This window comes from Papio anubis, chromosome 8, assembly GCF_008728515.1.
Source record: "Papio anubis isolate 15944 chromosome 8, Panubis1.0, whole genome shotgun sequence".
NCBI classification, from domain to species: domain Eukaryota; kingdom Metazoa; phylum Chordata; class Mammalia; order Primates; family Cercopithecidae; genus Papio; species Papio anubis.
The window spans coordinates 124,553,139-124,577,671 of NC_044983.1; the positions used below are offsets into that span (position 1 = coordinate 124,553,139).

At 38.8% G+C, this 24,533-nt stretch overlaps 1 long non-coding RNA gene across 2 annotated transcripts in view; it reads left to right on the forward strand.

Moving 5' to 3' along the window:
- Positions 1–10,970: 10,970 nt before the first annotated feature.
- Positions 10,971–24,533, forward strand: part of LOC103887130 — a 93,169-nt gene continuing 79,606 nt past the window's right edge. The window contains exons 1-2 of one of the 2 annotated variants that reach the window (XR_001905902.3): positions 10,971–11,073; positions 12,859–12,997. This is a non-coding gene — a long non-coding RNA (uncharacterized LOC103887130). Of the gene's footprint in view, positions 11,074–11,710; positions 11,791–12,858; positions 12,998–24,533 lie in introns of those variants that run through there. The other variant, XR_002524010.2, reaches the window with a different exon arrangement.

Consider the following 24,533-nt stretch of genomic DNA (forward strand, 5'->3'; position numbering starts at 1 on the left):
GTACAAGGAAGAGCTGGTACCATTCCTTCTGAAACTATTCCAATCAATAGAAAAAGAGGGAATCCTCCCTAACTCATTTTATGAGGCCAACATCATCCTGATACCAAAGCCTGGCAGAGACACAACAAAAAAAGAGAATTTTAGACCAATATCCCTGATGAACATTGATGCAAATTCCTCAATAAAATACTGGCAAACCGGATTCAGCAACACATCAAAAAGCTTATCCACCATGATCAAGTGGGCTTCATCCCTGGGATGCAAGGCTGGTTCAACATTCACAAATCAACAAACATAATCCAGCATATAAACAGAACCAAAGACAAGAACCACATGATTATCTCAATAGATGCAGAAAAGGCTTTTGACAAAATTCAACAGCCCTTCATGCTAAAAACACTAAATAAATTCGGCATTGATGGAACGTATCTCAAAATAATAAGAGCTATTTATGACAAACCCACAGCCAATATCATACTGAATGGGCAAAAACTGGAAAAATTCCCTTTGAAAACCGGCACAAGACAGGGATGCCCTCTCTCACTACTCCTATTCAACATAGTGTTGGAAGTTCTGGCTAGGGCAATCAGGCAAGAGAAAGAAATCAAGGGTATTCAGTTAGGGAAAGAAGAAGTCAAATTGTCCCTGTTTGCAGATGACATGGTTGTATATTTAGAAAACCCCATTGTCTCCTTAAGCTCATAAGCAACTTCAGCAAAGTCTCAGGATACAAAATTAATGTGCAAAAATCACAAGCATTCTTATACACCAGTAACAGACAAACAGAGAGCCAAATCATGAATGAACTTCCATTCACAATTGCTTCAAAGACAATAAAATACCTAGGAATCCAACTTACAAGGGATGTAAAGGACCTCTTCAAGGAGAACTACAAACTACTGCTCAGTGAAATAAAAGAGGACACAAACAAATGGAAGAACATACCCTGCTCATGGATAGGAAGAATCAATATCATGAAAATGGCCATACTGCCCAAGGTAATTTATAGATTCAATGCCATCCCCATCAAGCTATCAATGAGTTTCTTCACAGAATTGGAAAAAACTGCTTTAAAGTTCGTATGGAACCAAAAAAGAGCCCGCATCTCCAAGACAATCCTAAGTCAAAAGAACAAAGCTGGAGGCATCACGCTACCTGACTTCAAACTATACTACAAGGCTACAGTAACCAAAACAGCATGGTACTGGTACCAAAACAGAGATATAGACCAATGGAACAGAACAGAGTCCTCAGAAATAATACCACACATCTACAGCCATCTGATCTTTGACAAACCTGAGAGAAACAAGAAATGGGGAAAGGATTCCCTATTTAATAAATGGTGCTGGGAAAATTGGCTAGCCATAAGTAGAAAGCTGAAACTGGATCCTTTCCTTACTCCTTATACGAAAATTAATTCAAGATGGATTAGAGACTTAAATATTAGACCTAATACCATAAAAATCCTAGAGGAAAACCTAGGTAGTACCATTCAGGACATAGGCATGGGCAAAGACTTCATGTCTAAAACACCAAAAGCAACGGCAGCAAAAGCCAAAGTTGACAAATGGGATCTAATTAAACTAAAGAGCTTCTGCACAGCAAAAGAAACTACCATCAGAGTGAACAGGCAACCTACAGAATGGGAGAAAATTTTTGCAATCTACTTATCTGACAAAGGGCTAATATCCAGAACCTACAAAGAACTCAAACAAATTTACAAGAAAAAAAAAACAACCCCATCAAAAAGTGGGCAAAAGATATGAACAGACATTTCTCAAAAGAAGACATTCATACAGCCAACAGACACATGAAAAAATTCTCGTCATCACTGGCCATCAGAGAAATGAAAATCAAAACCACAATGAGATACCATCTCACACCAGTTAGAATGGCGATCATTAAAAAGTCAGGAAACAACAGGTGCTGGAGAGGATGTGGAGAAATAGGAACACTTTTACACTGTTGGTGGGATTGTAAACTAGTTCAAACATTATGGAAAACAGTATGGCAATTCCTCAAGGATCTAGAACTAGATGTACCATATGACCCAGCCATCCCATTACTGGGGATATAGCCAAAGGATTATAAATTATGCTGCTATAAAGACACATGCACACGTATGTTTATTGCGGCACTATTCACAATAGCAAAGACTTGGAATCAACCCAAATGTCCATCAGTGACAGACTGGATTAAGAAAATGTGGCACATATACACCATGGAATACTATACAGCCATAAAAAAGGATGAGTTTGTGTCCTTTGTAGGGACATGGATGCAGCTGGAAACCATCATTCTTAGCAAACTATCACAAGAACAGAAAACCAAACACCGCATGTTCTCACTCATAGGTGGGAACTGAACAATGAGATCACTTGGACTCGGGAAGGGGAACATCACACACCCGGGCCTATCATGGGGAGGGGGGAGGGGGGAGGGATTGCATTGGGAGTTATACCTGATGTAAATGATGAGTTGATGGGTGCTGACGAGTTGATGGTTGCAGCACACCAACATGGCACAAGTATACCTATGTAACAAACCTGCACGTTATGCACATGTACCCTAAAACTCAAAGTATAAAAAAAAAAAAAAAAAAAAAAAAAAAAGCCTAAATAGCCAAAGCAGTCCTGAGAATAAAGAACAAAGTCGGAGGCATCATATTACCTGTCTTCAAACCATGCTACAAGGTTATAGTAACCAAAACAGCATGGTACTAGTATAAAAACAGACAGAAAGAGATCAAAGGTACAGAAAAGAGAAACCAGAAATAAAGCCACAAATGTGCAATTATTTGATCTTTAACAAAGTAAACAAAAAGAAACAATAGAGAAAAAGAGAATTTAATCAATAAATGGTGCTGGAAAAACTAACAAACCATATGCAGAAGAATAAAACTGGACCCCTATCTCTCACATTATTAAATAAAATCCTCAAGATTGATTAACGACATAAATGTAAGGTGTAAACTTATAAAATTCCAAGAAGAAAAGCTAGGAAAAACATTTCTGGACATTGGCCTAGGCAAATAATTTATGACCAGGTCGTCAAAAGCAATCACAACAAAAACAAAAATAGATAAATGGGACTTAATTGAACTAAAAACCTTCCACACCACAAAAGGAATAATCAACAGGTTAAACAGACAGCCTACAGAATGGGAGGAAATACTTGCAAATTATGCATCTGACAGAGGACTAATATCCAGAATCTATTAGAAATAAATAAATCTACAAGTAATAAATCAAATAACCCCGTTAAAAAGTGAGCAAAGGACGTGAACAAACACTTCTAAAAAGAAAACATTCAAGTGCCAACAAATATGAAAGAATGTACAACATCACCAATCATCAGAGACATCCAAATTAAAACCACAATGTGATACCATCTCACACACATCAGAATGGCTATTATTAAAAAGTCAAAAAATAACAGATGTTGGCAAGGATATGGAGAAAATGGAATTCTTATAGACTCTTTGTGGGAATGTATGTAGAAAACAGTATGGAGATTTCTCAAAGAACTAAAACTACAACTACAATAATTTGACCCAGCAATCCCAGTACTGGGTATATACTCAAAGGAAAATAAATTATTTTATCAGAAAGATATCTTCACAGTGAGTTTATTGCAGCACTATTCACAATAGCAAAATTATGGAATCAAACTAAATGTCCCTCAATGGTTGACTGGATTTTAAAAACTGTGGTATATATACACCATGGAATACTATGTGGCCATAAAATGAGTGAAATCATGTCCTTCATAGCAATGCAGATGGAGCTGGAGGCCATTAATTTGAGTGAAACAACTCAGAAACAGAAAATCGAATACTTCATGTTCTTACTAAGTAGAAGCCAAACGTAAGTACACATGGACATAATAATGGAAATAAGAGAGCCTGAGGACTCCAAAAGGGGAGAGAGTGGGAAGGAGGTGAGGGTCGAAAAACTACGTATTGGGTACTATGTTTAGTATTTGCTTACAGGTTAACTGGAAACCCAATCCTCAATATGAAGGAATATACCCATGTAACAACATACACATATACACCCTGAATCTAAAATTTAAAAAGAAAGAATATTCCATATATAAAATCTATTAATTTTTATGTTTAAGACTTGTGTATGTATCTACACCTCAATAAACATTTTGTTTAAATGATAATCGACTCCTTCTTCCCCACAGTGGGGAATTGCTGGAATTATGAATATTTCTAGTCTTGTGCTCTTTCTCTGAGCAGCCATACCCTATGGGTTATCCACATTTTTTTTTTTTCATAAGGGAATTCCTCTTAGGAAAGCATGTATTTCAGCCACAACAAAATATTTCAAAATAAAAATTTAAACACACACACACAAAAACATTTTAATAAAGAATCATTTTCATTACGTATGCAAATTCAGGGCAGATGTGTTCAGGGAAATAACTTCAATCCACCCACCACTAGACAAAAAGTAAAACTGAATAAGCATTTCCAAAATATTGTAATGATTTCCCCCCGCCTCCTAGTCAAGACCGGCAACAGAATTGCAGAAACACTATGGGAAAGGTCTCTCTGAATATTTGTGACTAGAATTCTCAGATGGTACTAGGTGATGGGAAATTTGATTCAACTTCAAATCCTCAGCTTTGAAGTCAAGGAGCGACCTTTAAGGGAAAAAGTGAAGCCCACTTTGGAATGACCCATTATATCCTTACTTATTTACATGCATTATCTCACTGAACACCTTTAAGATCAGTAACATTATAAAATTTTACTTAGAGACCTTAAGCAAGTTCTCCCCCAACACTATAGAACTGTTTGATTGGGAACCCTGATTGGAGCCCTCATTGTCTAACCTCTAGCTTCTGTGATACGGCACTTCCAATCGACTGTTGGCTTTCTTAGTGTTGCTTCTAGACTAAAATATTTGAGAAGGGGTTTATAGATTGCTTAGATGAGTCTTGGTAGGTTTTCCTCTGTAAAGGACATGGTATCTTCTTGTTTTATTCTCTTGATGAAAAATTTATTATCTACTCTGTCACAAATCGAATAGAACTAACTAATGCTTTATATAATTCACATGACTGTTGTATAATTTATCATACAGTACCCATTTGTTCCTCTTTTTGAGAACTTTGGTGATGAGAGAATGGGCATGATGCCCAACTTCAATGCCATGTACTGCTCTTAGGTACCTATTCACAGTTCACTGTGGTAACTACTATGGTAGTTCAACTCTAATTTCAACAGACAGCTTGTTCCTAATTCTTCACTGGCTCTTCGCCTGACCTTGAAACCTAGTAGAACTAGGTTCTTGAAATCAGTTTGCAGCCACCAATACCCCTTTTCCCTCCCATGACTCCACTCATCAGCCATCATGGCCATGTTTTCTTATGCAGAGCCTCCCAAGGTGATCTACAGGTATTAGAATTTGGGGAAAATATGTTGTATTGAAAGCCTATGAGAGCAATGTCTGAATTAATTAAAAAATTAATTAAAAAATTGGCAACCTTGCCAGGCTTTTCTTGGTTCTCCATCAGTCTTTCTCAAGTAATTTGTGGAACACTAGTTACCCTAACATACCTGAGGCTGTCTAACCAGGTTCTGTTGTTTCATAAGCTGTTTGCAATTTGGGATGCTTCTTCAGGGAACCAGTCAGTGCAGAGCATCACAGTTCCCAAGGTTACAAAAGGCTAGCCGTGATGGGCACTCAAGAGGTGTTTGTTTCCTTTATGTTTCCAAATAAAGAATCATGAAACTCTTTAGAAATCTAATTACATTAACTACAGCCCTAATTTATATAGTAGAATAGCTATGGATAACCTGGACAAATTTTATATCAATAAAACTTATTTTCTAATAAATAATGTAAGTAGTAATTGAGGGCTCAGGTTATTCAAGAGGAAAGGGAAGGGATTTGCCTCATAATAGAAACTTCTGCTTTCTCAGAAATAATGAGGACAAGCTTTGACCTTTCCTCATCCTCGGATATGGTTTGGCTGTGTCCCCACCCAAATACCATCTTGCATTGTAGTTCCCATAATCCCCACTTGTCATAGGAGGGACTTGGTGGGAGTGGTTTCCTCCATGCTGTTGTTGTAATAGTGAGTGAGTTCTTATGAGATCTGATGATTTTATAAGGGACTTTCACCCTTTGCTCGGCATTCTCTCTCCTGCCACCATGTGAAGAAGAGCATGTTTGTTTCCCTTTCTGCCATGACTGTAAGTGTCCTGAGGCTTCTAGCCCTGCAGACCTGCAAGTCAATTAAACTTCTTTCCTTTATAAATTACTCAGCCTTGGGTATTTATTCATAGCAGCATGGGAACAGACTAATACAACCTCTCACTCATGCCTCTGTTGAGGAAAGATTTGTCTGATTAATGGATGAGGGGAACAAGTTAGTCAACCTCTGTGACTCATTACCTGGACCATGGATCATGCTTTTTTCTCTGTTCCTGCTGCACTGTGACAAGGTCAGCAGTGTAGAGATTTTCTGCCCTGTGGTGGGGGACAAAGTTTGTTTAGAAGAAAGCACTGAGAGCCCATTTGGTCTTGAGCCTAAGTCATATGTCCCAATGTACGTTTGTCAGCAATAAGGCTTATTTTTTAAAAAAGACTTTTTGTGTACATGTATATGGCACATATATTTCAGGCATCCAACACGTTCAGTAATTCTAAAGAATACCATAAAGAAAAATACCCCTGCCACTAGGCTTAAGAGCTAACACTAGCAATACAATTGATACTCTTTGTATATACTTTTTTGTTCCCATACTTCTCTCACACATTTCCTATTCCAGAGAGAACCACCACTAAACTTTGTGTTTATCATTTTACTGAATGTTTTCATATTAATATGAAAGTGTTCCTTAACAGTATCAAGGTTTTTCATATTTATAAACTTTAAATGTGAAGAGTATCATATTAACATTCTTATAAAAAGTTTCTTTATTGTACTCAATATTATGTTGTCAAGATTTATTCATATTGATAGATGTATTGCTAGTTCATTCACCTTACTGTAGTACTCCCACAGACTAATATGCTGCATATATATGATGATAAATATTTAAATGGTTTCTCATTTTTCACCATTACAGATAATACTGCCATGAATATTTTGTGACGTATTTCCATGTCCACATATATAACAGCTTCTCTAAGGTGTGTATCTCAGAAGAGAAATACTGTATCATAGGTAAGAGTATTTTTATTGTTATTATATATTGCTGAAGCTGATATTTGGATCCCTACTTCTTCATAGTTTTCTCAGTTGTTGCCAATCCCATAGAAAGGAAGAGAGAGCTTTCTTTCTTCCTTTTCTATCTCATAAATGCTTAATCATCCTCTAAGACCCATCCAACCTCCTTTCTTCTGTGAAAACTCCTCTTAACCCTACAGAGGTAAAGTGACCACTCCCTCCTGTGAGCTTTCACAGATGGCTCTTCTGCTTAGGACTTGTAAATTATTGAGTCCTACAGAAATTACTTTGCCTATGTATCTATGTACAAATTTCACAGAGCCATATGTTCAGAAGAGAAACCAAAGAGAAGACTCCAAAAGACCACACTATAGTGACATTATGTCCTTTAATCAGTTCTTAATCACCCACCTATTAGAAAGGTTACCCAATAGTAGCATCCTTGGCATTGCCTTTGATCTGTGTTAGCCTCTCATCTAGGACACTTGAGCTCTTTATAGAAGATGAGGTGAAAAACTTTACTGACTACATCTACACCTACAAACACACAGGTCATTCATAGTCCCTACCCACATTCCCGTTGCTGTCTACTTGACCATAAGAGGCACACATGTGAAACTATGATAATGGGAAAAATCCACGTGTAGAATTACAAACTTCTGGGGCTTTTACAGCTATTAAAAACAGGGGCTCATGGGTCATAGCAACAAAATTTCAATTTGATAAATAAGAAACTATCTTTTGAAGTAATGCTTCACCTCATGTTACAAAGCCAAATAGCAAAGTCAGAGTTCATAACTCATTTTCTTTAATTCAGCATATATTTATAGAACAGTCAACTATACCACAGTTCTATGAATGTGTTAAGAGAAACCCGAGGAATTCAACTTAATTAAAACTATTTTCTTATAGATCTCTGTGAGTATTGCCATATTAGGTACATCATAGAGTGTGCCAAAGACGTTACAACTGCTAGAGTTTTCAAAAAAACTTATGTTTCATTTGGTAACATTAAACTGGAAAAATTGTGACATTTGAGTGTATAACAGGATGTAAACTTGTAAGGTTTTATTAAAGTAGCAAGATGAAATAGATAAAAAGTTCTAAGGTGGGGTGCTATGTCACCTGCAGAAGTTTCAAAGTAAGTATGAGAGTCATATGAATTTAAAACCCACAAAGATGTTAAAAGGGTGATGAAAGAATGGATGTTAGAAAGAATGTTTTTCTGGAAAATATTTATTTTTAAAAAACTGTGCTCTGATGCCATTTCTCTCTCCACTACTTCCCCCTTATTTTACTGTAAGCTTAAAGAGAGTTTCTCTGGCTGAAGAGAGCGTTCTGTGCATTCTGGAGAGAATTTGGGGAAATGCTGTGGCCTGATGAGTAACATATGCCTGGAGAATATTCACGTATGGCACAAGGTGAAATGGTCTGCCACCACAGGGTGGGAATAGGGGTCTGGAAAATCACTGCACCTCCCTCAGTGTGCATTGCAGTCTTCTCATATTGAATCTCATTGGAAAGATCAGTCATTTACATACAGATCTGACAAATGGGGCTTCTGCCATAGGGCAAAGACACCCGTTGAGCATATATTGAGTAGACTGCCAGAAATATGAGTTTACTGTGGATCAGGATTACACTGACCAAAAATCAAGACACTTCCCATGCCCGTGACATCCTGCTAAAAGAAATTCAGTTGGGGAGGCTCTAAAGATCCCACAGAAATATTCATCAGAGAAAGAGTTAGCTGAACTCATTGGCCAGGCTCAAATAAGAAGCATTTCACAACTGGCCAAATCAGAATTCTCACATCTATCCAAATTCTCTTCCCGCATTCAGCCCAGGACAGGCTGTCAATTCAAGCTTAAGAAAATAGGTGAACATGCAGTAAAGAAGGGAAGGAAGGTGAGTGGAAAAAGGGGGCTAATCATACCCCATCCTCCCAAACATAGACTGACCTACTCAGGTTGCCCAATTGAATAAATGGATTAGGGGAAGATGTCTAATCTTTGAATGAAGACTAAAATATTAATTTCTAGATTATCATGTTGAATTTGACATTCACTGGACATTTCTGACTCATCTGATTTTGATATACAGAGTGACTGGATAATTTTCTATCATCTATTATTTATTATCTAAGAATGTCCAAAAATTGACGAAATCTGCCAACATTTTCAACCAGTGGCTTGGATAACTGAGTAACTAAATAACAAAGTTAAAGTTGAATATCAGAATGAAGCTGTGTTTTGATGCCACTTTATTATTCATGGTTGTTCAACACACCAGTTACAAATTTTACCAGTGACAGGTACTTTAGATAAGCTCATTTAATGTTTAAGATGGTACTGAAAGTTGGATATTAATATAATCCCCTTTAAGAAATGATTCAGAGAAGTTGAGTAATTAATTTAATTAAATGCACTACTCCATGAGTAACTAGAACTCTTCTTCTCACAAAAAAATTAGAGCATCTGTATAGCTCTAAAAGCCATTTACCTTCTGCTGGGTCCTGGTGTCAAATAATGATACAGCAGAATGAAATAAATTAAGTATTGCAACATTTTATAGGTGCAACCTGAACAGTATGTCTCATTGGAATATCAAATCCAAAAGACAAAACATGTCCTCTCCAAAAAAAATTCTTGGAAAGATATGTACATCTTAACTAAAATCACCTGAAAAGGCACCAGAAAGAAATTGCATTTGTAATGGCAAAATGTCTTAAAATATTCTTCTCCAGTTTTTTTTCTAACTTATTAGACAATCAGCTACCTTCAATCTCTCAACTTTGCTCTCAATATATCCAAAACTCTCTTCCCAAACTCAGGGAGTCTATTGACTTTTCTCTCTAAATTCCTTCACTAGCCTATCAGGTCTGTGATTTCCTCCAAGGACAAGTTCTTCACTCTGCATAATGACAATAAAGGAAACATGCTGCCCTTACCCATATTATCACAATCAAAATGCTGAGAAGGGTAAAAGGTGACAGGAAAGAGAGAAAGGCCATTAATATTATATGTAAGTACATTCTATCATTGCCACATAAGAGTTCATAGAATGGGAACTTCTATTTGCACTTCAGTAATTGAACGACTTCAAGCAAGAATAGCAATTATATATCAAGCCTTAAAGTAGAGGATGAGCTTGGACGTGTATTATATTAGCATATCAACATTTTGCCTACTCTCCTATTCCAAATGCTAAAAAGTTGAAAGGATGGTGAAGCCAAATCTAAGTATCCTCAATTGGAAGACATTTTCTCCTACTTTTCAAAGGTAGTTCCCGAGGAGAGCAGCCATCCCCAAGTGTAAGCTCTATGAGACCTATAATCAGTTTCTCTCTAATTGAGCATTTTCTTTCCCTAGATTTTGGAAGAAGCATGAAAATGATTTACTGATTTAGGAACTGGGTGGAGTAGACCACAAAAAGACAAATCAAAAACATCTGGAATGAACTAGTTGAGAGAGAAAAAGAGAGAGCAAGAAAAAAAAGTAAGGCTTTCAAATGAAACAAAGTACAGATGATTTGGCCAAATTTAAGCCAAGCCAAACACTCACATTGAACATTGCACTTGGGTCTGTTTCAAGAGCGGGAGCCGGCAAGAGGGAGCCTCAGCCAACACTACATCAGAGGCACATTGTGGATGGAGGAAATGAGTTTAGTCAAGCCAGCTGTGACTTCAAAGAGGCTGCTCTCCCAGAGAACAGTGAGAAAGGGTTCCCCCTTCAGTGAAGACTGCAAAGTTCAGCCAGCACCAACCCAAAGGGAATGGACTCCAGGAAGGGGCAAATTACATTCAATGTACAAGAAAGAATATTTTCCTTCATGAAATGGCTGTGACAGTCTGAAGAAGAAGGAAAATGACACAAAAGAGAGGTGAGAAGAAAATATTCTGCTGCCCCTTTGAGGACTGTAGTCCTGTGTGCATAATTATAAAATGGGGTATTTGTATACATATTTGCACTTGCATAAGGTTGCTTTTAATCTAAGACACCTCCTTGCATGAATCATGTTTCCAAACATGTGGGAGGAGAGAATATAGGATTCTTCCCTGCTGACTGCCATAGTTTCTTTCCCTCTTTGTGCTTCTAGAAAACTACACATTTCTTTCAAATTACTTACATCACACAAATTTACTGAGGAACAATAGGGTAGACCCTGCATATTCAAAGACAAACAAGATCGTTTCTGTTCCAGTTCAAAAGAAGAAGCTAGACACATAAACAGGAGATTATGGTATTGAGTGATAAGTCTTGGATCAGGAATCCCAAAGTGTGATCACATGACCAGCAGCAGCAGCATCACCTGGGAACTTGTTAGAAATGCAGATTTGCAGACCTGAACCCAAATCTACTGAATAAGAAAGTTGAGGTTGATTTAACAAACCCTCCAAGTGATTCAATGCTTGCTAAAGCTGGAGAACCACCTCGATAGTGGAGGGACTTTGTTGCAGAGAGCTAACACATCTGAGCTAACCTTGAGATCCTCTGCCATCTATAAATCACTTCTCAATCTCTTCCAGATTAGATTCTAAATAGGTGGCTCTCTGGCATTTCAAAGGATGATACACACGTGTATGTCTTCTCTCTTTAAGTAAGTTTTAAGATCTTTAATGACAGAGGCACATTCTTCTTTTATGTTTTCTTTCCTTTCTCCTCTTACTTTTAGGGCCAGTATGTGGAAAATACAGAAATTGGAACTTACTTTAAGTAACTAATTCAGAAATCAGGCTGGCAGAAGTGTTATACATTCACTGGAAGAAATTGGTGAATATATGGAGAACATAAATGTTATGTATCCTGGAACTTAAAATAAAAATAAAAATTAATAATAAAAAATATTATCTCTCCCAAGCACTCATTTGATGCTTGAATCCTCTCTATGACATCCTTACCAAGGATTTGTTCTTCTTATGCTTGGGTACTTTGAGTGATGAAAATCTCACTATCTCAGGATGCAGTTTGCTTCCTTTTAGATAGCTCTGTTAGAGCTGCCTTCTTCCAGGGCTGAACACTTCCATAATTTAAATTCCATTTATTAGTTTTAGTCCTGTCCCTTGGGAACTCATAGCAAAGATACTTACATATTAATGTGACATTTTTCAGGTACTTGAGGTTAGTAATTATGTAGCATGTGACATAGATTAAACTCATAGACTCAGGAAACAAACTACTTGCTTTCAAATTCTTATTCTGCCACTTACTTATATGTGACCTCCAGAGAGTTATTTACTATCTCTGTAACTTTATTTCTTTATCTATATAAAAAGATATAATAATAGCAGTACATCAAAGGGCTTTTATAAGGAGCCCATGAATTAATATATGTAAATGCGCCTGGAACATGGTAAGTGCTCTAAAAGTTTTAGCTATTATTAATCATCATCATTATTATACAGATCTTGTCAGATATCGGACCTAGGCCATCTTTCTAATTCTTTACTCATTCACTAGGTGAGCTTATTCACTCCCATGGCTTCAATCACCATCTATATGATTATGAAAAATCTATTTTCCTCCTGAGCCAAGAGCTAAATGTAAGTGACCAGTTACGGCTACATGAAGTGTTCTGGCCACTATAATTTGGGCAGAAATGGTGCATGCCACTTCTAGTTCTGGCCCCCTAAAATACCATGAGAAATCTTGCACTCCTTTCTCCTAGTTCAACTGAAGGCAGAGAAACCAGTGCAGGACTCCAAGGAAATTCCAAAGAGTGACTGAGCCATGGGTTGGAAGAAGTCTAGATCTGTGCATCAACATATGGAGAGGAGCTGCCGAGGAGAGCCACCAGAGAGGGACAGGTGAGCAAGAAATAAATATTTCTTTTGTTAAAGCATTGAGATTTTATAGCCCATCATGACTAATCCAATGAGACCCTAATGTATACCTTTTGCTTAGTCTTCGCTTCCGAAATCTAGAACTTTATATTTCATTTGCTAATCAGCATTTCTACATGAACCTCAGATAAGTAATAAGTAAATAAGTAATAAGTAAACTCAGGGCTTCTAAGATTAGACTGTGTTGAAATCCTGGTCCTTCCAGGTACAGCTATATGACTGTGGAAGGGGTGGGGGTTAAATAAACTATTCATAACTGTATCTACTTAAAAGTCACAAGAAGATGAAATGAGCATACACATATATATGTATAAAACAGTTACTGGCACATAATAAATGCTCAGTAAATGTCAGGTAATACAGTTATTATGATCATCCCACTCTAAATTTGCTCTTTCTCTGGGTTTTTCATGTTGATAAATGGTACCACCATCCAAGAGTTGTTAAAATTAGAAATTTGCAGCTTTATCTTGGATCACATTTTTAATCCTCCCACATGGATAAAATCAATCAATAACTGATCGATTACACTCCCTCAGTATTTTTCAAATTCATTTGCTTAACTCTCTCCTCTTCTGTTCTACACTTTTCATCCTAGTTAAAGCCACCAGCCTATGTAACTTTATTGTATTTGCATCCTTACTAGTCTTTTCAAATCCATCCTTGCACCCTTCAATTTCATACTTTATATGGAAATATAAGCATTCTTTTTAAAATTCAAATCAGATCTGGCTGCTCAAAATTTTAAATGCATCAACACCTTCTATTGCTCTTTGGTACCACCACATTCCTGACCCATTACTTCAACATACCCTCAAACCCACCACATGACTTTATTTCTACAGTTCAGCCACACTGGACTTTTGTTGATGTCATAAAAGTGCCATAGATTGTCCCATCTTTGATGTTTTCGTGTGTTGGTTACTTTTGCTTAGAATAAACTTTCTCCCCACCCCAGTTTACCTAATTAATTCCTGACCACCCTTTACACTTCTGCTTAAATGCTATACTCTCCAGAAAGCCCTCTTAGCAATCTCTGTCCACACTTCTTGAAGATATGCCTACATAGGACCCACCTTATTTCTTCATTAAACTCTGCACTTGCCATTATTTGTATAATTGTGTCTTCCTAGCTAACCAGTAGGCTTTGCGAGGGCAGAGACCTCATATGTATGGCTTGCTGCCTGGAATATTGACGGTGTATTGGCTTATATGAAGGAGGGGTTTATTAAATACAGTAAATTTTTTTAAAGTGTGAATATGAGTCTGTTAAATGACTGTGTGTGTTTGTACCCCATGTAAATTTTTATTTGGTTGGGTCTAGAAAAATGTCCTATAGCCAATTCACGTACCTAATTAAATTCACTTACAAATTTAGGAAACTCAGTACCTGCCCTATTTGAGTTTAAAACTAGTTGATTTGATAGATATATAAAATAAAAACTCTCTTATAGCATCATCCATGCTGTCATAATAGAATTATCTCAAAACCTCTATTGATGCACTATTTGGGGTGGTCCAGAAAGTAGTATGTTTCTGGAAAGAGAATTATGAATGTTCTGATATCCTAAACATCAAAAATCCCTCCTTTCCATAATTTATAGCATATTGTGATGCCTGTTTAGATCAAGAAATGCAGGAGAGGTGATTAAAAGCAAACTGGAGGCCAGGCACAGTGACTCAGGCCTGTAATCCCAGCACTTTGGGAGGCTGAGGTGGGCAGATCACGAGGTCAGGAGATCCAGACCATCCTGGCTAACATGGTGAAACCCGGTCTCTACTAAAAATACAAAAAAAAAAAAAAAAAAAAAAATTAGCCGGGCATGATGGCGAACGCCTGTAGTCCCAGTTACTTGAGAGGCTGAGGCAGGAGAACGGCATGAACCCGGGAGGCGGAGTTTGCAGTGAACCAAGATTATGCCACTGCACTCCAGCTGGGGCGACAGAGTGAGACTCCATCAAAAAAAAAAAAAAAAAAAAAAAAAGCAAATTGGAGTTCAGAATTAAACTAAGGTTTGTGTTTATATGTTGGTCCAAAATTCGGCAAAGTGCATGATTGGGGAAGGAAGAGCAGGTGAATGTTCTATGGAAAGTGCAATCTAGCAAATGTATTTTCTATGGAAGGAAACACTGCAGAGCGAACCGAGTGCATGGTAAGTGAGCCTCGGTGAGCGTCTAGCTCCACACCTGCTCACTCTGCTCTTTGTTCAAAGTGTAAAATTTCTCTCAGTAACATTTATTTTCTCATCTGTGAAATTAAAATGATGAGCCCTAAGCAATTAGATTGCTTTTGACAATAATTGCTGTCCCAAAACCCACTGGGAAGTTGAGGACTTTTCCTGGGGTAGCATACCAATAATTGATAAAAGCTAGGCTTATGACTCAGTCTGAATTGTATTCCATTAATTCTTAAGGGATTGTCTACTCCCCTAAAAAAGACAATAAAAATAAGTGGATATTGCCAAGGAAACAAGTTAAGCTAAGGCTGAGTTCTACTTAGTTCCCATAGCATCTTTGAGTTTGAGATGATGTGTGTCAAATTTAAACTAACAGAAGATGTTCTCTGCTTAGAGAGGTTTGTGATCACATTTTCCAGAAAAGCTGAAAAAATAAAGCCAAAATAGTGGCCCAAATTTGACAACACTGGTACTTTCTTCCGCCTTCAGTCAAAGAGAAAGAAACTAAAAAAGAAAAACAAAAAGCAAAAAACCCTGATGCAAGCCTCTGGCTAGAGAAATAGCTTTGCATCAGTACCTGAAGTGTGTGGGTTTTCTCTGACTTCTTTGGAGTCATGACCAATAGTTCTGTCGCTTTTGCTGGTTCTAATAAAACTCGGTGATGGGTTTTGGATTACGCTCATTCCAGAAGAACTCCTCGTCAGTCGTCGAGGGGCCTTTGTTGTCCACAGCCGCTTGCAATGAATTTGGGGGCAAAGGTCTCTGGTTACACCCACAGTGAAATCAGATTCAGCTACACGAGGAACACATTATAGGGTGGAATCCAGCATTTGTCCCCATAGGACGAAGGCAATCGCCTTGCAGTTATTCCCGGCGTCTCCTTTTGATGATTCTATAACCCACTGCCTCTTACATTGGAGAGAGCAAGGATTTCTTAGCAACTCTGACCTGAGTAGAAAATAAAATAGCTGCAGCAAAGGAGTCTTGGGAATGTTTTCTCCAAAAGAAGAGGTCGAACGCATTTAAATGTAAAGACTTATAAAACCCTCCAAGTATTTTTTTCACTTTAATAGTCCCAGCCAGCGCCTTGTTATTATTCACCCCATGTTTGAATAATGGAGAGCTTAGATCACTGTACTCGTCAAGGGAAGGAAATGCTGTATATTTTAAAAAGCACTTTGAATAGAGTTCTCTCTCTCTTCGAGACCATACCTCACTGAGTTCTCTTAATTGCTAAATGCACAGCTCTGGCTTGAAATTCAAGAATTTGAAGAATTGAACACACACTGCACCCGTGAAATCAGACCATGTCACATTCCCGGGTCTCCATTACCCAAGCAAACCATTCTAGTCCTAGACTATTGCCAATAGTGTCAAAATTTTATATCTATATACATGCATTCCAGATTATTGCAAGTAGTGTCAATTATATACATACATACATAGATGCATGCATACATACATATGAATTAGGAGAGAGAAGGTTCTGGTCCTCAGGCTCTGCTACCCACCAATAGAGTGAATTTGGAAAAGCTCTGAGCCTCAGTTTTCTTATCTGCTAAATGGGGAGAATGAATTTCTCCTACTCACTGGTCAGGCTTATTTTAAAGCCCTGATGAAATACTGTGGGTCCTGGGGATTAATAATACTAGAAAGGATAGGTTCAGTAACTTTTGGGAAAGGGAATTTCCTAAGTTGTGTGTATTATATATCCTGAAATCAAAATCATTCAGGGTATTGGTTCACTGTTAAATCTGTGCCATCTCTGATACCCTCTGTGGAAACTTGTCAGATTGCCCAGTGGAGGGCTGAGAGCCCGCTCCTCCCACTTCCTGTGTAGAATCATTCTGAAGTTTAGTCAAGTGGGACAATCAGCCTGTTGTTTTAAAGAAGCCCACATTTCTTGAAAATCTAATGTTTTAGGTTGATTCCCCCCAGTGAGTGGTAACATTCATTCACTCCAATGCTTTATGAAAAACAAATTAGAGTTCAACATTACTTGTTCCACTTGGCTTATATAGTTGTATACGCAATAATTCTGAGCATAAAATGTAAATTATTTGAAACAATCCAAATATCTAATCACTGGAGAAGCACATTCATTGAGTGGATCATCATACAGCCATGAAATAGTTATGAAACTTCTTGCACATGAGGAAGTACTCATGTTATAATCTTAAATAATAAAGCAAAATCGAAAATTGTATAACCTCTATTATATCAACTCTATGTGAGCATGTTTTACTGGTCACAATGAACTCCAGAGTGTATAAACAGAAGGAACTTTCTTTTTTCAGCTGTTCCTTTAAACCTGTGCAATGGAACTCTTGAGGCAGGCCTTTCACTTTTCCAGGTCATCTCAGATTTTATATATGTATATGTATCTTATATACATATACACACAATATGTGTATTTTATATTATTGCTAGTCACCTTCAGGCATAAAAAGCCTCATTTTAATAATTAAAATATACCATTCAATAATTTGATAATGATTTAATCAAATAATTAAAGTAGTATATACACCATCCACTGATGCAATTTAAAATTTTCTTTCTGTACCAACTCAGGGTCCTGCTTCATGCTTAGTGCATTATTCAGGGTTTTCTACAGGGACAGAACTAATAGGATAGATGAATACATAAAGGGGAGTTTTTTAAGTAGATTGACTCAGAGGATCACAATTTGGCGGTCCACAATAGGCTGTCTGCAAGCTGAGGAGCAAGGAGGTCAGTCCAAGTCCCAAAGCTGAAGAACTTGAAGTTCGATGTTTGAGGGCAGGAAGCATCCAGCATGGCAGAAAGATGTAGGCTGGGAGGCTAAGCCAGTCTAGTGTTTTCATGTTCTTCTGTCTGCTTTTATTCAGCTGAGCTGGCAGCTGATTAGATTGTCCCCACCCAGAATGAGGGTGGATCAATCTTTCCCAGTCCACTGACTCAAATGTTAATCTCCTTTCGCAACACCCTCACAGACACACCCAGGAACAATACTTTGCATCCTTCAATCCAATTAAGTTGACACTCAATATCAACCATCACACTTAGGAAGCTGCAATGAGGGAGAGATGCATAGTCAGCTGCTTCTCTCTCCCCTGGCCTTTCTATTCTACTCTTTCTCTTCATGAAGCTGCCCTTGGGCTCCCCCAGAATTGAGGCAAGTGAAGGCAGAGAAGTAAGAGGGACGCTGGCAGGCTCAGACATAATCTGGTCTTTGTGGCCTCTGGGGAAGCAGATTCCCAATAAGGATGATCTCTCCTTGAGGAGCTTCCTATGAGTCCGCAAGAAGTTTCACATGAGCCTCCATCCACAGCTCTAATTACCCTGCCCTGTCTCTCACCCTACCTTTCCCCTTCAAGTCTCAGCCCCTGAGCTTCCAATGACCACCTCTCCACTGAGTCACTTAGCTCCTTCAAGCAGTCCTCATGTGTGATTGATATAATTTGGATGAGTGTCCCCTCCAAATCTCATGTTGAAATGTGATCCCCAATAGTACAGGTGGGGCCTGGTGGGAGGTGTTTGGGTCAGGGGAGCAGATCCCTCCTGAAAGGCTTGGCGCCATCTCCTTCATGATGAGTGATTCCTCACTCTACTAGTTCACACGATAGCTTGTTTTTTAAAGAGCCTGGCACCTCCTCCCTTCTCTCTCTTGTTCACTCTGTCACTATGTGACTCCCCTGCTCCCCTGCCCCATGAATAAAAGGTTCCTGATGTCCTGACCAGAAGCCAATGTTAATGCCATGCTTCTTTTGCAGCCTGTGGAAACATGAGCCAAATAAACCTCTTTTCTTTATAAATTACACAGCCTCACATACTTCGTTATGGCAATGCAAAGTGGACTAACACAGGTGAAGACACTTTAAAAACAGCCAGACTTACTCCTCATACCCAGAACTCTCCTGCACCTCCAAGAACAGCTCCACTCTCTGCCTCTGAGATGCTGAAAGCTTCAGCCCCATTAGGGTCCTCAGGTGGGCATGTACCAGACCCCTGTTCCCTGTGTCTGCACTCTTAATGATTCTCTGGAAGCTTCTCTCAAGCAACTTGGAACGAAGGACAAACACATGCCTCCCTATCCCAGCATGGGGATGAAGGGTGATGGCACACCACCCCTACCACTCTGTACAACTGAACTCTCATTTTGCCTTCTTCAACTCAATACTTTTGTATCCTCGAGGAAGATGCCTTCCCTCTACTCTCTTTTTTGGTCTTTTTGTGCATTTATCTGGATTCAGATATACCAACAAGAACATTGTGAAAAAAATACATAGCTAGTGTTAAAAATAACCTATGAGGTTAGGGTTGTGAGTCATTATTACTTAATTTTCTATAGCTTTTTCTTTCTTCCCCAAATATTATACAATGAGCACTTGTTGCTTTCATAAAATATTTTTTACTTGTTTAAATAGATTTAAATTATTATTTTCAAATGTGTCCTAAAATTCAGCTTCATGATTCAACTAAATGCCTGAATTGTAATTCAACTTTTTGTTGTTGCTGTTTAGAAAAATAAGTGATCAGTCTTCCCCATCATTTCTTAGTTTTCTTGACAGTGTCTCAGGAGTGAAATGCTATGGCTTCTATATAACATCACATTCAAATCAGATCTGAAGTATTTTAAAGAGCTACTAACTGAATCACCAAATGTATCACTTTGAGCATCCTAAGGAAAAGTAGAACATGTCTATCTGAAGTGCTGTTACCAAACAATGCCCACTTGTTTCTGCCTCTCTTCTTATCCCCAGATGAGACAGTGTACCATGGGAGATTCACCAAAGACTGCTAGCCAGGTGAACCAAATGGGAATTTTTGCAAAGCAGAACTGCCTGAACACTGTTCTTTCCCTTTGCAGCCTAAGCAGGAAAGAAAACACATTGCAAAGGAACAATAGGCACTTGTGTGCTCACACACTCTGTGAAGGTGTTGTCTAAACTGAGGAGAGCAGCCTTGGCTCCCACATCCAGTGAGCCCAAGGCCCGTGAAGTCCAAGTCCAAAAAAATAGGTTTCTTCCCATGCAAACTCATTAGGGCTGATGCCATCACTGCTGCATTAGAAAGGAAACCTTATGTTCAACTCAGGGCTGCCAACTTTCCAGCTGCCATCCTATCAGCAATGGCAAGGAGTGCTCTGAATTTGGACTAGAGAAAACACAGTGAGAGCCAGGTTAGTCAATGAATCTGATCATGATAATGCTAATAATAGCAAACCTTCATTGAACACTTATCACGAGCCAGTGCTGCTGAGTGCAGTCTGTGTGTGTTACCCCATTTAATCCTCACTACTATAATGAAGCCGGAGCTGTTGTGATGACCATTTTGCATGTAAGAATTGAGGCTCGGAGAGGTTAATTTGCCTACAATCACTCAGCTTGAAAGTGATAGGTAACTAACTACCAGTCCACAGAATGAAAACACAGGGGAACAATGCAGCTGAGGTGCCAGGAATTTCTCTGTCTGAATGGCTGAAGCACCTTTAAGGGCTGATCTGGAATTCAATGGAAGAGGAGCTTGCCTCTGAGCTCCATCTCTCTGTACTGCTAAATATGGTGCACATTTGAGTGGCTTGACCTGTGGGCAGGGGATCTCTTCAGAAGAGATTTTGGGTTTACTCAAAATGACATTATTCTCAGATGCTTGATGCATTGTTGGAAATGTGATTATTAATCATTCAAGTAAACTATTTGAATATCTCAAAACAAAAAAAGAGAGAAAAGATGCTAGAGCTGGGATTGCATTCAGGTCTGCCTAATGCTTCAGCCCAAGACCCCACCTCCCACCTTCTCTATCCCCAAGCCCAATTTCTCAGCAGGGATTCTGGTCCTCTAGAACGTAGCTCAGAAGCCCCTGCCTGGGTGACCTCTTCCCATCACCCCCATGCCTTTTTTCTCTGGCCTTACCAGTTCAGGCCCCAACCCTGATAATATCTTGTATTTCTATGATTCTTTGCCTTTGTTCATCACTTGTGCCTTAAAGGCACTTTCCCTTCTTCTCCACCAAACAAGCTCCATATTCCATCAATTCTCCATGCAAATGTCACCTCTTCTATGATTTCTCTCTCAGCTTCCTCCTCCCAACTGTTGGCCTCCTTAACTCTGCTTTCTTAGTGCTAAGTTCATATTTTAGTGCAGGGATTGGCAAACTATAGCTTGTGGGCCAAATCTAGCCTGCTGTCTGGTTTTGCATGGCCCAAAAACTAAACATTGCTTTCACATTTTTTAATGTTTGGAGAAAAAAATCAAAAGAGGAAGAATGTTTTGTACTATGTGAAAATTACATAAAGTTCAAATTTCAGTGGACATGAATACAATTTCATTGGTACATAGTCACACTCATTTGTCAATGTATTGCCTAAGGTCACTTTTGCACAATGGCAGAGTTGAGTAGTTGCAACAAAGACATAGGGCTCAAAGCCTAAAATATTTACTATTTAGCTCTTTATAAAAAACAATGCTAACCCTGCATTGAAGTACCATCACAGGGTGTTTCAGAGGAGTGGGCACTCATGTTTTGGTGATTTTTATATCTCCTGCCCGCAGCAAAGGGCCTTATTCTTCATAAATAATATAATGAGCATATGAATAAAATAAAGTGATATGAGGGAAAGATGGTGCACCAAGAACAAAGAGTCTTGGACACCAGTGCCATGTCTATCACTTATTGGATCTATCAGAAATACTCAAAGTAGGATAATTTGATATATGCTTTTCAAAAAAGAATGGTTCAGTAGCTCAGAGCTGTTAACTGCGAACTTGCTACCATCTGTAGACTGAAAGGAATCATTCAGGATTCCTAAAAAAGAAAATAATGTATTGTCAGCTGGTTTGAGGGTACCTGTGGGCTTCTGCAGAGATACACAGCCAACTGTTAGGAACCCTCAGGGAAGGAGACAAGAAAATAAATACCCTGACCTTATCTTCTTCCTTCTTTCTTATCTTCTGCTGAGTCACCCTATTGGTGAAACCTGGTAAGCACTGGAGCCCTGTCAATGGCATGCATAGAGAGGTTGGCTCCTGGAAAAGAGGGCCAATGGAGCAAATAGGCAATCTGGAGGGGAAAGGGAAGAAATCCTACACAAAAACTTAGTGACAAGTCACATGTATTCTTCAGCCTTCAATTTCTTCACCTATAAAGTAGGCAAGTTGGGTTAGAAGATCTTTACAATAACAATAACTAAAAGAACAGTAATAATAGTAGGAGTTATTTGTTGAGACCTTGTTACATCCCCATCCACTCGTTTTGTCAAATAGCCTTCAGAATAAACATTATTCACATGAGAAAACTGAGGCACAGATAGATATTGCAGGATACTCATTCACATAACCAATAAATTGTCCAATTTGAAACCATACTTTCCTCCCACGTTTTTGCTTACCATTCCTCAAATCTGGTTGCAATGGCTGGGATAATACCTGCTCAATGTTGCTGCCGTCTTGCAAACTAAACTCAGTCCCAACTACTCATGTTTAGCTTACCTGGTCAGCCCTCTTAGATTTGCTAAATGTACACAGCCCTCCCTAATCTCACACCTAGTTTCCTATGGTCATCAGTTTCAGTCAGTGTCTACCCAGTAGATGAATTGAGACATCCTGGAAGATCAGAATGCCAAGGAATATATGGTCCTTCATACCAAATCTCTTTCTTGTTACTATTGTGATATAAGACATGGGCAGGAGTCCCTGTAACAGAGACCTCTGATGACAGATGTACCCGTGTTTTCCAGGAAACATGTTGGAGACTGGGCCCTGAAACATGTTATAGGTCTGAACCCTGACATGTTTATTTATTTATTCCGAGCAATTTCCCCAACCCTAGAAGCCTTGTACATCATAACATGGATGTGCTTTCTTAATTATTCATGCCATTAATAATTGACACCATTAATAACACTGCAACACCATTAATAATTGAGCGCATAAAATGGAATTCTCTGGAATTAATTTATTATCATTAATTTTCTCTGCCAGCTTGCTCATTAGAATTGTAGTCAGGGTCTGTGCATCAAATTATTTAACTTCTTCAGGCTTAAAAGACCAAGGAATCATGGAATTCACTTCAACCACTTCCTTTTCTTGCTATTAACAGACCCCCTTTCAACCTTTTCACTTTCTAGGAAAGGGGGAAAAGGTTTTTGTGAACAACTCCACAGCGTTCAGCATATGCTCACTGCTAGCTTATAAAATGCGGTTTCAAGTATACAAGCAAGGAGGCAAGCTGCCCATGGAGACACACAGCCTTGCAACCAAGGTGCTCTCAGGGTTAACAGTACTCCCAAGCCAGGTCCAGAATTCACCTTCTTTCTTGCCATAGACCCAATGAGTTGTGATGTTCACCATTCCTATTTAAAACGTTGCCATCTATCTGCTCCTCCAGCATCCCTTTTCCTTAAACTGGACAAGGTAGAATATTCCTTCCTCCCTCAATCTCTCCTTGATGCTATCTTTGAAGACAGGCCCACTGACCCTTTTAAGAATTTCAGAGCCAATTACAATAGAGAAACTGAAAGGAGTGAACAACAATTACCTATGTAGATAATACACACAGGCTCAATATGATGTTAGAGATCCCTAATCCTCATGCAAGGCACTGAAATTTATTGAGACTAATCTCTTTTTCTAGAAATGGGTATAATAACTACGGCAAAGGTAAAAGTGGTAGTCCTGGAAATGCACTGCCCCAGCACCACATTCTAGGGAGGGACCTGATTCCCAGGTAAAAGAAAATGTTAGCTGACAGCTTCCAGCTGCCAGCTTCTTCAAGATCTGAGCAGGTGCACAGAATAACTTGTGTTAGGTTACACACTTCCCAGGTAGGATGACCAACTCATTTGGTTTGCCTGGGACTTCCCTGGCATCAAGTCCTGCATCCCAGGATGGGTCTCTGTGCTGGAGCTTGACCCTATGGGTACATCTGTAAAAGCAAAGACATTTGTCCTCAACATCTGACAAGGACAATCTTTGTGAAGTTCTGAGTTTATTGTCTGGAACAATAGACAGCAGTGAGTCTGTTCTCCCCACCCCCACTCCCTGCCCACACCAGCTGAGCTGAGTACAGCTGCCCACAAAACCCACTGGGATACTCTGACAAGAAAATTAATGTGTTATATTCCTCCTATGAACTCCCAAAACACACCATAACTTCCTAATGGTGCTCTCTACATTTTGTCTTTTATTATAGCTATTGCTGAACTTGTCTTCCTCTCTCTCGGGGACTGTGAGCCTCAGACCTCATGCCAGTTACTGACACATTTGTGTTTGAAGAAATGAGCAAATGATTGGCACACTGCAACCTACACTTCTCTCTCATATGCCCATTAAAGTTTAAGAGAA